General features: G+C 43.0%; 1 pseudogene; it reads right to left on the reverse strand.

The window, feature by feature from the left end:
- Positions 1 to 7,435: 7,435 nt before the first annotated feature.
- On the reverse strand, positions 7,436 to 8,096 carry LOC129679512 (tumor necrosis factor alpha-induced protein 8-like; annotated as a pseudogene).
- Between the last annotated feature and the right edge of the window lie 4,385 nt (positions 8,097 to 12,481).

Genomic DNA, 12,481 nt, shown 5'->3' on the forward strand with positions numbered 1-12,481 from the left:
TTCCCTTTCTTCCTTTTTACAGATTCTTTACCCAGACTCTTGCTATGTTGTAGCCCAGGTTACTGTCAAAGTTACCATCCTCCTGCCTCAGCCTTCTAAGTGGGGGGATTACAGGTATGTGCCAGCCCACCTGGCTTGTATCAGTTTTTTGTTTGTTTTATGAACAAGGCTTTGGTGAACATTTCTCTGTACTGCAATTCAGACTTCTGGCTGAATTTTAGTATTCCTGGAGAGTTGCCTCAGTTTGAGTCTTACAAGAGCTTTTGGTTTTACTGGTTGTAGCACAGCCTAAACACAGAATTAAAAAAAAAAATAAATAAAGTAGCCCAGTGTAGGAATAATGGCTTTGCATGAATCTGTGACCTCTTGCGTGGTGGCTGGACTAGCCTAAAACATTGCCTTGAGACCTGATGCTGAGAAGTCTCATCCTTGTCTTTTTGCAAGAGTTATGTGGAAATGCCTCTCCTAGAAGTGTAGGTGTACACTGATAGCATATTAGCAGTGGCAAGAAGCCCATTTGCTTCCTTTGCTTTAAAATGCACAGACACACACCTTTCTCTGGCAATGATTCTTGACTTTTGTTGCCAGGGAGGAGGGAAATAGAACACTAAAAAGATAAGTAGTTTTGGGAGGATTAGGATGGAGGCTCAGTCCTTATCCTTCACACAGGCTCTGCATTCGCTGTTTTCATTATTGAACTTCTGGCATTGAAAAAAAATTCAGCGTTGAAATATTAGTTGAGATTAATAAGAGAAAAGAAAAACACATCAAGCATCTATTTTCAATTAAATGAACAATAATGAGAATCCGGTCTAATCATTTTAATCAACAATAGTGTTCAAGTGCAGATAGTACATTTCTGACTTGAAAATGACTGACAAGCTGCAGAAGCAGAGGCTTTGTCAGTGTTGTGGTTACTTGGAAGCAGAGGAGAGCCTCAGATGCATCTGAAGACATTAGGGTGATGACACGTAGGATACGAAACAGCTCATGTAGCCCTGGCAGACTGGGCTACCTTTCTGATCCAATCAATACCTTTCTCTGATCCAATCTGCCAAACATATATGTCTTTGAAACACAATCTCATGTATCCCAGGCTGGCCTCAAACTCATTATGCAGTCAAGATGCCCTTGAACTTCTGCTCCTCCTGTCTTTCACCTTCTAAAACCTGGAGTTGGAAGCCTGTGCCACCAGCATGCCAACACATGGGGCACAGGGTGATTAAGATTCCCCAATCCTCACAATGCTATCCTGTCATTTTGGCTGGTAATCTATCACTTTCCTCCTGGAAAGTGAATTGAGACATTATTTATGGGGGGTGGGGAGGGTTGCAAACACTTTTATCCACAGCATTGACAAATTACAGTTTGTAACCTAAGCAGAGTCTTCATTAGAAAGTTTTGGCATTAATGGGGAGATGACACACAGGGCTGTGGACTTAGCCTGGGAGGAAAAGGCTTTGTCCATGAAATGTCATTACTATTAAGGTGAGGGTGAAATGAGAAGTGAGAAATCTAGATTGTTTTCATTATGATTATTATTATTTTTTTCTCCAAATAATTGACTTTGCTGGAGAATACTGAATATGGGAGGAACTGTAGCCACCCAAGATTTCACTCACCCCAATTTACATCCCAGGAAAGCCAAACACAGACAGAGATAGTGACTTGCCAGTCACAATATATAGATACCCAGATGTTAGGTTTGAGAACTTAGGGAAAAAAATTAGGGAGGGACCAGCCTCAAGGCCTTCCTGCCTCTCTGATGAAGTGTGGCTCTGCTCTCCTTGAGTCTTAGATTTCCTCATCTGCAAAATGGGGAACAAGTTAAATTAGAATGCCATTCATACCTGTGCTGGATAGTTTTATGTCAACCAGACATAGGCTAAAGTTATCTGAGAGGAGGGAACCTCAATGAAGAAAATGCCTCCTTAAGATGCAGCTACAGGCAAGTCTTTAGGTCATTTTTTTAAATTGGTGATTGGTGGGGGACGGCCAGTCTATTCTGGGTGGTGCAGTCCCTGGGCTCCTGGTCCTGGATTCTGTAAGAAATTAGGCTGAGCAAGCCATGGGGAGCAGGCCAGTAAGCAGCACCCCTCTATGGCCTCTGCATCAGCTCCTGCCTCCAGGTTCCAGCCCTGTTTGTGTTCCTGTCCTGACTTCCTTGGATTATGAACAGGGAACAGTGGAAACATAAGCAAAATTAATCCTTTACCCCCCAACTTGCTTTTGGTCATAGCGTTTCCTCACAGCAACAACAACCCTAACCAAGACAGTACAGAAGAAAATGAATATTTACTAGTGATTTTATTCAAATCCTGAGTTACTAAGGAGGCACATTTGGCTCAGAAAGAATTTGAGGAGTGAAGATTTATTTAGGGAATTGCTCAAAGGAATATGGTATTAAAATTATTTAAATATATATCACCAGCTAAGGTCTTAACAGGACAAAAATGTTGTAATCTTTGGGATAAAAAAAATTGCAAGTTAACATTATTTTCAATCTGTTCTCTGATCAAGCAGTGAATGGCAAATATATATATATATTTATAATATATATAATATATATATAATATGATATATATATTATATATAATATATCAAAGTCCCAGGTAATTAAATAATGTCCCAGTGGATCTGTTGAACAATGATTTAGAAAGGGCATGCGTCAGTCACCTTGTTCTATCACAAGCTTTAGACAATCTTTTTTTTTTAATTTTATTTTATTAATTACACTTTATTAACTTTGTATCCCCCCATAAGCGCCCCCTCCCCTCCCAGTTCCACCCTCCCTTCCCCTTCTTCACACATGCCCCTCCCCAAGTCCACTGATAGGGGAGGTCCTCCTCTCCTTCCTTCATCTGATCTTAGTCTATCAGATCACATCAGGGGTGGTTGCATTAGACAATTTTTCTTAATAAGTGTTAGTATGATAATGAAAAAGGATCTGTCTTTGGTGTTCCTCAGATGTTGCTATTTTGCAGGATGATATACTTCTGGAATTTTTTTTGGGGGGGGGGTAGTGGTGGTGTGACTTAATTGTTTGAGTATCCATCTCATGTGCCAGGCTGATATGCTCATCACAGAAGAAACATGTCCCAGGAGGACATCCCTGTCTGATCCTTTAGTGCCAACTAGACAAATTGAAGAGCATCTGAAAGCAGAGTTTCGGGAGGAGCCAAAGTAGACAGATTCTTATTATTTTGGCCTGAAAGTTTAGGCACCAGCCAATATTTAGGGTTTTCAAAGCAGAAGGCTTAGTGAACTGAGGCCAGAGCTGGTCAACGGCAGACTTCTTCCTTTTGAGGAAAGAAGGGACAGCACTTAGAATGACATCACTTTTTTTTCTTACCTCCCCCACACCCCTCACACATACACACCAATGACATTCTAATCTCAGACAACGACCATGAAGTCTGATCAGGACTGAATCATTCCCAGGCGTGGTTCTCTTGAACCTTTCTGAATTTGCCTCTGTTTGCATTTCAAACTGATCGGTGATTTGTTTAAGAAATAGGCTGTAGGGACTGTTTTGACAGTGTTTAGAAACACTGAGCTTACTGTGTCTCTCACAGTTCATGCTGCTGAGCTGAACTCTGTCCACTGTCTCATTAGACCCTCGGGGGCAGTGGAGAGAGAGAGCTGTAAACTGGCCCTGGACTGTCAGTGAAGTGGTCTTCAGCCATGTTACAAAGCATTTGGGCAATATTTCCATGCTTTTGACCTTGCTAAATAGCATTCACCCCAGGTCATGTGTGTTTTACTGCATTAAGAAGCCACATGTTCATGCCAATGGATATATGACTGACAGATTTTAATTGATGGGCCATGCCAGAAATAATTTTAAAGGAGCATTTTTTAATAAGAAGAGTTCATATTCATTATTAAAGGCTTAGAAATGACAGAAATTTATTAAGAAAATAAAATCACCTATAACACCATCGTCTAGAGATTGCAAACATTGTTAACATTTTCCTGTGTTTGTTTTCAGATATACTTAAAAATATTAAGATTCTACTGTTTTATTAACTTTTTGGTTGTGGTTGAAGCCAGCTTCAGTGGTAAGAGCTTATATATCAGGTAGGGAACTGGAAAGATGTTGTTGGAAATTGGGAGTGTTGGGACCACTCAGTACATGGATGGACATGCAGCCAGAGCCCATGAACAAAGTTTATTAGTTTCATCCAAAGATATTTTCCTGTTATAAAGAAAGTCTCAATCTTTTCTTTTTACCAGTACCCAGGGGCCAGATGCTGAGGTGAAAGCCTGCTAGCTCAGAGAGGCAGAAGAAAATACCCAGCTGACCTTACTACTCAGCTCATGTCCCAGACAGAAAAAGTGAAAAGCTAAAAGCCCTTTCTTCTTCTCCAAGTTGTCTTAAATACCCTTCTCTCAACATCCCTCCTTTTTGTTTACTCCCTGTCAGCTGGATTCTTGCTCGTCTCTTGACCTAAAGTTAACTTCATTTAAATCCTGTGTACAGAAAGCTTTTGGGTTAGAGGTGTGTGCTAGGGCTGAGCCACACCACAGCTAGAAACAGGTTTTTATAGTTCACAATCTTGGGGTTCACAATGGGGTCAAACATCCTGCAACAAGTTCTCTAGCCGAATGCTAGGTGAGTTGATATGGTCTTTTAAGAGGGAGGGTTTTGGGGGACATACTATATGTGGCGGGGAATCAGGTGGGTGAGAAGCATGGAAGTGAATCATTTCCAGCCTTCCCTGACCATACATACCTTCACTGCCTGCCTGTTAGCCAACCCATGTTGCTCTCCTTGTCTCTCCTCTCAAAACCATTATGAGTTCGATGCTGGGAGATAGATGAGGTGGTAAAGTGTGTGCCTTACAAGCATAGGGATCTGAGTTTAATCCCCAAGACCAAATAATAAGGTGGGTGTGGTGTCCCACACTTGTGATCCCAACCCTAGGGAAGTGTCTGTGGGACTACCTGGGGTACCTGGTCAATGAAAGACCCCATTTCAAAAAAATGGTAGACAGTGACTGACAAATGACAGCAGAGGCTGTCCTTCGGTGTCTGATGGCGTGATTGCATACACACACACACACACACACACACACCCAAAACCGAAACCATCCTGTCCCTAATCACATGTTGTCTGTACAGTTAAAGCCTGTAGCAATGGAACTGGCCATCGTTCTTGGAGTCAGGCAGAGACTCAAATGCAGATGAGGAAGCTGAAGCTTCAGGATGGAGGGAGGGAAAGGCTTCTGGGGTACTCTGGCTGGAGGCTGATTCACTGGGAGCAGCACTCTGCAATGACTGGCTGTTCAGCTTCCCCTCTTGGTTCTAAGGTATATCTGTCAGTTTACCAGTCCTATGCATCCTGCTTTGGTGGTTGTTACAAGGCCTTTATTTGCCTTGGGGGCCGGTCCACCTATCTAGCAATTAAAGGTCCCTTAGTCTTACTTTCTGCAAGTTTAACTTTCTGGACTGAAGATAATAACTTGATTTTCTTGGCTGTCTATAGACTGTACATTAGAATTCTATTTTCTTTAAAATATGGGCTTGATTTACATATACAGTCTCTCATGCTGCATTTGAAGTTTAATAGTGTCTTTTGGTGAGCACAGGTGCCAATATGATCTTGAAGTGCTGCTATTGTAGTCATTCCCATTCAACCTGCGGAGATCTGAAGATGAGCGAGGATTTGCATCTGCAAGGATCATACAGCAAGAAGAGTCTGGCTTTAAATCTTGGCAGTTACATTTTGGAAATCACTGCATTATACTGCCTCTCTCAGTTACTTAGAGATAGAGACCACCCAGTCTTTGTTCACAGACAGTCTTTGTTTGAAGATAAGACTTAAAACTAGCACATCACTGGTGTCCTGCCAAAGCCCTGCTTTGGGTCAAGCCATTGAGCATTCCTGCACTGAGGTGGATGGGGCTCATGGGCCCCTATATTTAACAGCAGCTGTTGGCAGTAGATGGCTGTTGGTGAAAAGAGTCAGTTTTCTTTAAGCTTGAGGTCCCTGGTAGGTTAACCAGGCTCCAATGGATAGCTGAACACCTATGTGTATATGGGCAGCAGAAAACTCACCCAGCAGGTTGTAAAAACAAAGACAGCATGGAGTAGGGAGGGTGTGGGTGAGTGGGTGGGTAGATCTGAGAGGAGTTGGGAGAATGTCTTAGTTAGAGTTTCTATGGCTGAGATGAAACACCATCACTGACGTAGCCTGGGAAGAAAAGGTTTTTTTGGCTCACACTTCCATATTATTGTTCATTACTGAAAGAAGTCAAGGCAGGAACTCAAATATGGTGAAATCTGGAGGGAAGAGCTCATGTAGAAGCCAGGGAGGTGTGCTGCTTGCTGGCTTGCTTCCCATGGCCTTCTCAGCCTGCTTTCTTATAGAACCCAAGACCTCCTGCCCAGTGGTGGCCCCAACCACAATGGGCCAGACTCTCCCCCATCACTCACTAATTAAGAAAATGCCCTACAGGCTTGCCTACAGCCTGATTATATGGAGGCATTTTTCCCCTCTCTCTCTCTCTTTAAGTTAAATAATAAAAGTGATATCTTTTATTCATCAATCCCCATTAAACATTGAAATGCATTTATTATTCTTATATTACTTCTCAAATGCCTCTTATATCCTTTTCTCCCTTGTTCCCCTAAATCAGTCTGATGAGTTCATCTTTAAACTCAAGAATTTTTCCTTTTTTTCATGCTACATATATTTTATTGTCTCAGGATCAAAGCCAATCTAGAATATTTTCTTTCTACGTGTGAAATGGATGTTAATACCAGAGACTTTTGTTAGTACGTGTTGGGGATGACATCAAAGTTAGGCCCTAAGCAAGCATTTCAAGGAAATAATGTGCTGCTACAGTACAGACCCTAACTATCCCCAATGGTTCTAAAAAGTAGGACCCAGTTTCAAAAGCACACTCTTACAATGGACATTGCTCACGATGTCTAACATTGTTTATTGCCACAGTCATGATTTCAGATACACAGTTTTCTGCTTTTCTGAGCATTCAGTCTGACTGCCTCAGACTTAATTCCTAAATGTCAATGACAGTCTGTAAGCAAAGAATCAGGAGTACACTGGGAAGCAAAAATTGTTTCAAAAGGATCAATGACAACAAAGAGAGGTCCTTGGCATTTTAAAAGAGATAAGACAGACTATAGTGAAGAATAACAGTGAGTCGAGATACACAACTTTCTACACAATGCAAATATCCGATGTGACACCAACATAATTGCCCTAAAACACAAAAAATCCCATCAATTGGAGCCGCACTATTTTTCCCACATCCTGCCATTCATTAAGACATTCACTGCCAGAATTTTTTTTTTAGCAATAGGCTGTTTTTTTCTTTTCAAGCACAACAAGACACACAAAAATACTACCATTAATGTACAACTGGTTGTATGGGGCCATTTGAAATACATGTGATCTTTAAAAGATTCTTCATCCTCCCTTCATGAACCAGCAGTGCTCCATCTTCACATACAACGCTGCTGGTCGCAATCCCATTCCACGAGCTCCTATGTCCTCTTCATCCAACATGTTGCTGATACCATCGCAAGCAATGCTTCTGTAAGTGAGGTTTAAATTTTTCAAAGAGATTAGGTAGCCAAAAAAAAAAAAAACAAAAAAACCAAAATCCACGATCTGAAAAATGATCAAAGACGTTATTAACTGGTCCATGAGACTTGGCGGTGAGGTGGTGTTGAATGATGTCATGCAGCAGCCCCAGGCACTGGGTTAGAATCCTGGATAGAACATTGCAGTTAAAGGTGTATTCCACCTGGTGGAAACTGACAACCGTCATGGCAAGCTGGTGAACCTTCTTCTTGAACTTCTCCATCACCGCCAGCTTGTCTTGATCGAACTGATTCCTGTGGAGGATGGCCAGCTTGATGACCAGACTTGGTAAGGTTTCTTATGACCTTCTCAGCCTCCTTCTTGTTCTGGGAGTGCTCCTTGGTGACCCTGTAGAGCTCATCCAGCATATTGATGCTGGTGTCATCAATCAGGGTGGTGTCGATAGATTTGGAAACCATTTACCCAGGATCTTTTTTAACCCTTGAATGGCTAGGCATTTGGGATTAAAGACATCCGTGGCCATTGGAGGAGGGGCACAGTGGCACCAGAGAGAAGAGCTGGGTGGTCTGGCAGTACTGTTCCTCAGAGGGTGGACCACTGATTGCTTGCTGCTCCAGTATCCCTAACAGCCCCAGGCCAGCCTGAGTGTGGGAGAAGTGGGAGCTTGCACCTGGGGTGTGGGCAGGAGGAGGCATACTGGAAGCATTTTCTCAATTAAGGAAGACTGTTTTCAGTGACTCTAGAGTCTGTCAAGTTGACATGAAACTAGCCAGCACAAGGAGAAAGAGGGGGTGAGAAAAATCAAAATACATTATATGCATGTATGAAATTCTCAAAGAATTAGTAAAACTACTACATTAAAGAATGGGCTCCTTTTCTTCCTATTGCATTGCCTCGTCCAGCCTTGATATGAGGGTTTGTGCCATGCCTTTTTGTAACTTGCTATGCACTGTGCGGTTCATATCTTTGGGATACCTGCTCTTTCCTGAGGGGACATGGAGGAGGAGTGGATCTGGGGGAGATGGGAGGTGGTGGGAGAACAAGGAGGAGTGGAGGGAGAAGAAATTGCAATAGGGATGTAATGTAGGAGATTGAAAAAAAAATGAGCCTTCTCTACCAGCCAAATTTACCCCTGCTGAGTCTCTTCCGGAAGTTGGTCCCTTCTGACTTACCCCATTTTTAAAAATCATCTCAGTGAGACTTGAGTCCACTTGATTCTCTAGAAATTATCCCTGAAAGTATAGTCTTTCCACTTGATTCTGTTCATCTCACTTTCCCTTTAAATTCTCCCAAAGGGCAGAAAGACACTGAGGATGGAGCCCCGGAGAGGGGAACAGATGGTGCCAGGACATTCTTAGATCCTTGCTCAAGAGTCAGGCTGCCCAGGCCTGGCTGGTAGCTGCCCTGCTTGGTGGGTTAAAGACGTTGGGCTGATTTCTCATGTCACCTCAGTGTCAATTTCCACTGCCTCCTCAGTGTGCCCCAAAGATGCTAAAATACTGCCTAACCTGTGAGCAGGGTGATTGCAGTACAGATAGAAATCATTTATGTGCTTCTGGGGCAGATGGTAAGTGCTCTATGTAAATTAGAATGCAAATTCCTTCCAAGTTCCCCCTCCCCCCCTGTGGCTTCAGCAATATGGAAAGGGGGAATTTGAATTGCTGAAAGTTTAAACTGGAAAAGAAAAAAAACAACTATGCTTAGCGCCCCTTTTCAAACTTTAAGTGAAGACTTAAGGTTGACAAAAAGTGGCCTTCTTTGTTCCCTCCCACCTCCATGCATACTTCCCACCCACGTTGTTCACTCAGATTGTCCAATGATCATGGGAGAAAAAGACTAAGTATCTTTCTTTTCTTCTACTGATTCAGTCGAACAATTGTTCTTTGTGAATCCAAATAAACACACAATACATTAAGGGCTTCGAATCCCATTTTATTTTGCTTCTCTGGGTCACTGTACTTGGAATCAGTAAAATCGGATGAATAGGCTGTGAAGGAGCAGTGTGGGGATGCCTAGCCTTTTGTTGGCTGAAATAATAGCATATTATTTATTTAAGCATATTCAGGCTTATCCTTCTTGGGCAGAGAGCACAATGGAATATTTTAATAGTCAATTTGACAAAAGAAAAGAGATTCACATCCCCAACAGTTCATTTTCTCTCTCTATGGTATCATCCCATAATCAGGGAAGCTAGAGTATTCAGCACAAAGGTAGCAGAACAGTGCCTTAGTGGTACCTCAGAGGCTGGGACTTTTGAGTGGCCAGAGAGGAGGGTCTCAAGCATCCTGCAGGATGGCAGGGATGAAAGTGCTCATCAGAGAGAAGGGCGGGTTTTCCTGATGATGTGGTGAAAGAAGCAAAGTTGATGGCTGAGGCTGGGCTCAGGGCTGGAAGTTTGAAGACTGAGGAAAAGGTGTGGAACAGGCTGTGAAGAATTCACATTAGGATATACTTAAGGTCTTGATCAAGACTGAAATGACTGGATTGACCTATTTATATGCTTCCTCAGCCACTTATAGCTTAGCTCTTGGTTACAGGTGCAGAATAAAGCGAGACTTGGTTTCAACTAAAAAAAAAAAAAAAATGTGTGTGTTAGCCAGGCAAATTGGACAAGGTAAGAGCTAAGTGAGAGAATGACAAAAGTGGGTCAGGGAATCTGAACGATTACAGCAAGGACATGATTTCAGGGGAAAATGAGGTACAGTAAAGAGAGGTAGAATCCAAAGATCATAATTTCCTGTGGGGTTGAAGAATCACAGGAAGATATTTGAAATTGAGATTTCAGAGGGCCTAGATGAATGACAGGGTCTGGGGTGAAGTCACAGGAATGAGTGACTGAAGAGGGATGGAAGATAAGGTTATTGGAGATAAAACAGGTTACAGAACAAGCAAGTTATAGGGAGAGTCAACAAAGCAATTCTTGAAGTCACTAATAATTGAGACAAAAATGGGGCTGGAGACAGTGATGGTGAGCCAAAAACTGACTGCTCCAGGATGGAAGGTTCAGCCTTGAGAGGCTGGTGAAGAGCATGGTGGACTGTGCAATTGGATACCAGGAGACTCAAAAGTGCAGAAGGAGAAGGAGGAAGATGGTCTGGGAGAAGGATGTTAGGTATCTCTCAAGCTGGTGGCTAGGAGGGAATGCAGCTTTCACTTGAGGGATCTTCTCAAAGGGGCATTGGTGCCTCTTCAGATGGCTCCTTTGTAACTGTCATAGATTAGGCTTAATGACTTGGGAATGATAAACAACACCATCAAAATGAGTAGTGAATGCACACAGTGCTAGAGAACGCCTACTCAGAGGCAACTGTGGGGAGGAGGTGAAAGCTAGCCTGAATTTTTTTATTTTTTGAGACAGGGTTTCACTGTGTCGCCTTGGCTGTCCTGGACTCACTTTGTAGGCCAGGCTGGCCTCAAACTCACAGAGATCCACATGCCTCTGCCTCCTAAGTCCTGGGGTTAATGACCTGCACCACCACACCCAGGACCCCAGCTGTTTGTATCTATCTCAGCATTGTGTTTCTTGCTGATGGCAGCCTCGAACTCACAGAGATCCACATGCCTCTTGCCTCCTCAAGTGCTGGGATTATAGGCATGTGCCACCGAGCAGGGCTGCTGGCCTGAATTTTAACAAATGGGTGGAAGCCTCCTTGGAGACAGGGAGGAAGGAAGGGGAGAAGTTTTGGACAGACATGTAGCCATGCAGCTGGACTTGGAGTACTGGAAATTTACTGATAAGAACGGAAGAGGGAAGAGGGAAGAGGAGGTGTTTTCATCATGGAGGACCTTTCGGTGTCACATTTTGGAGTGATTGAATCATTGAAGGAGCATGAGCAGAGCGAATTGGCTAAAATGACTATGACTTGTGTTTGCTTTTTCGTGTGCCTGTGACAGCACATATCTGTGTTGGCTTGTATAATGCCATGTATTAGGATGGTTCATATGGTTCTATCTCTGAGGGCTTTGGAGATGACATATTTAGGAATAGAGATCTGTAGGTTCCCTGACAAGTGGACTATGTTGCCTGCTTTTGGATCATTTCCCTCTAGTGGTTCTGCCTTGCCTGGCCTCAGTGGAAGAGGATACACTCAGTCCTGAAGAGACTTTACATGCTGGAGTAGGTTGATGCGGGGGTAGGGGAGCTTCCCTTTTCTGAGAAGGGGAGGAGGGAAAATGGCAAGAGGGTGCAACCAGCAGGAGAGGAGGGAGGGGGCTGCAGTTGGGGTGTAAAGTGAATATATATATATATATATATATATATATATATATATATATATATATAAATAAATAGTAAAGATTTGAATTTGACTTCCCATCGTCACTTAGAAATTTATGGCAGCTGTGCATGGTACCTCACACATGTAATCTCAGTACTCAGGGAGGCAGAGTTAGGTGAATCTCTGTGAGTTCGAGGCCAGCCTGGTCTACAAAGAGAGTCCAAACAGCCAAGGCTATACAGAGAAAGCCTGTCTTGAAAAAACAAACAAACAAAAAGTTTATGACAAATGACTTGAGCTTTCTGACTTATCAGTAAAATGGGAATATAGCCCCTAGGTATAGTTTTCCACAAGGATCGCACGATCGTGAGTTTTGTGTTTGGTGGAATGACTCACAGGCCACAGTAGCTGTTCACTGCAGTCTCTCTGGCGTGTTCAACGTTGGATTGCTTCCAACTGTTTAAACTGTTGTTTGTTTATTTATTTAACACATACGGCTGCCTCAGCTGCATGTCTGGGTATGCACCACATGCGTGCAGTGCCTGAGGAGGCTAGGGATCCTTGGTTGTGAGTCATTTTGTGGGTGCTGAGAATTGAACCCTGGTCCTTCGGAAGACCAGCCCATGCTCTTAATCAGAGAACTACCCCTCCCCCCAGGCTGTTTGCATTAATCCGTGTGGCTTGGCTGTAT

Source organism: Psammomys obesus, unplaced genomic scaffold (genome assembly GCF_907164565.1).
Source record: "Psammomys obesus unplaced genomic scaffold, mPsaObe1.curated_primary_1811, whole genome shotgun sequence".
In the NCBI taxonomy this organism is placed as follows: Eukaryota; Metazoa; Chordata; class Mammalia; order Rodentia; family Muridae; genus Psammomys; species Psammomys obesus.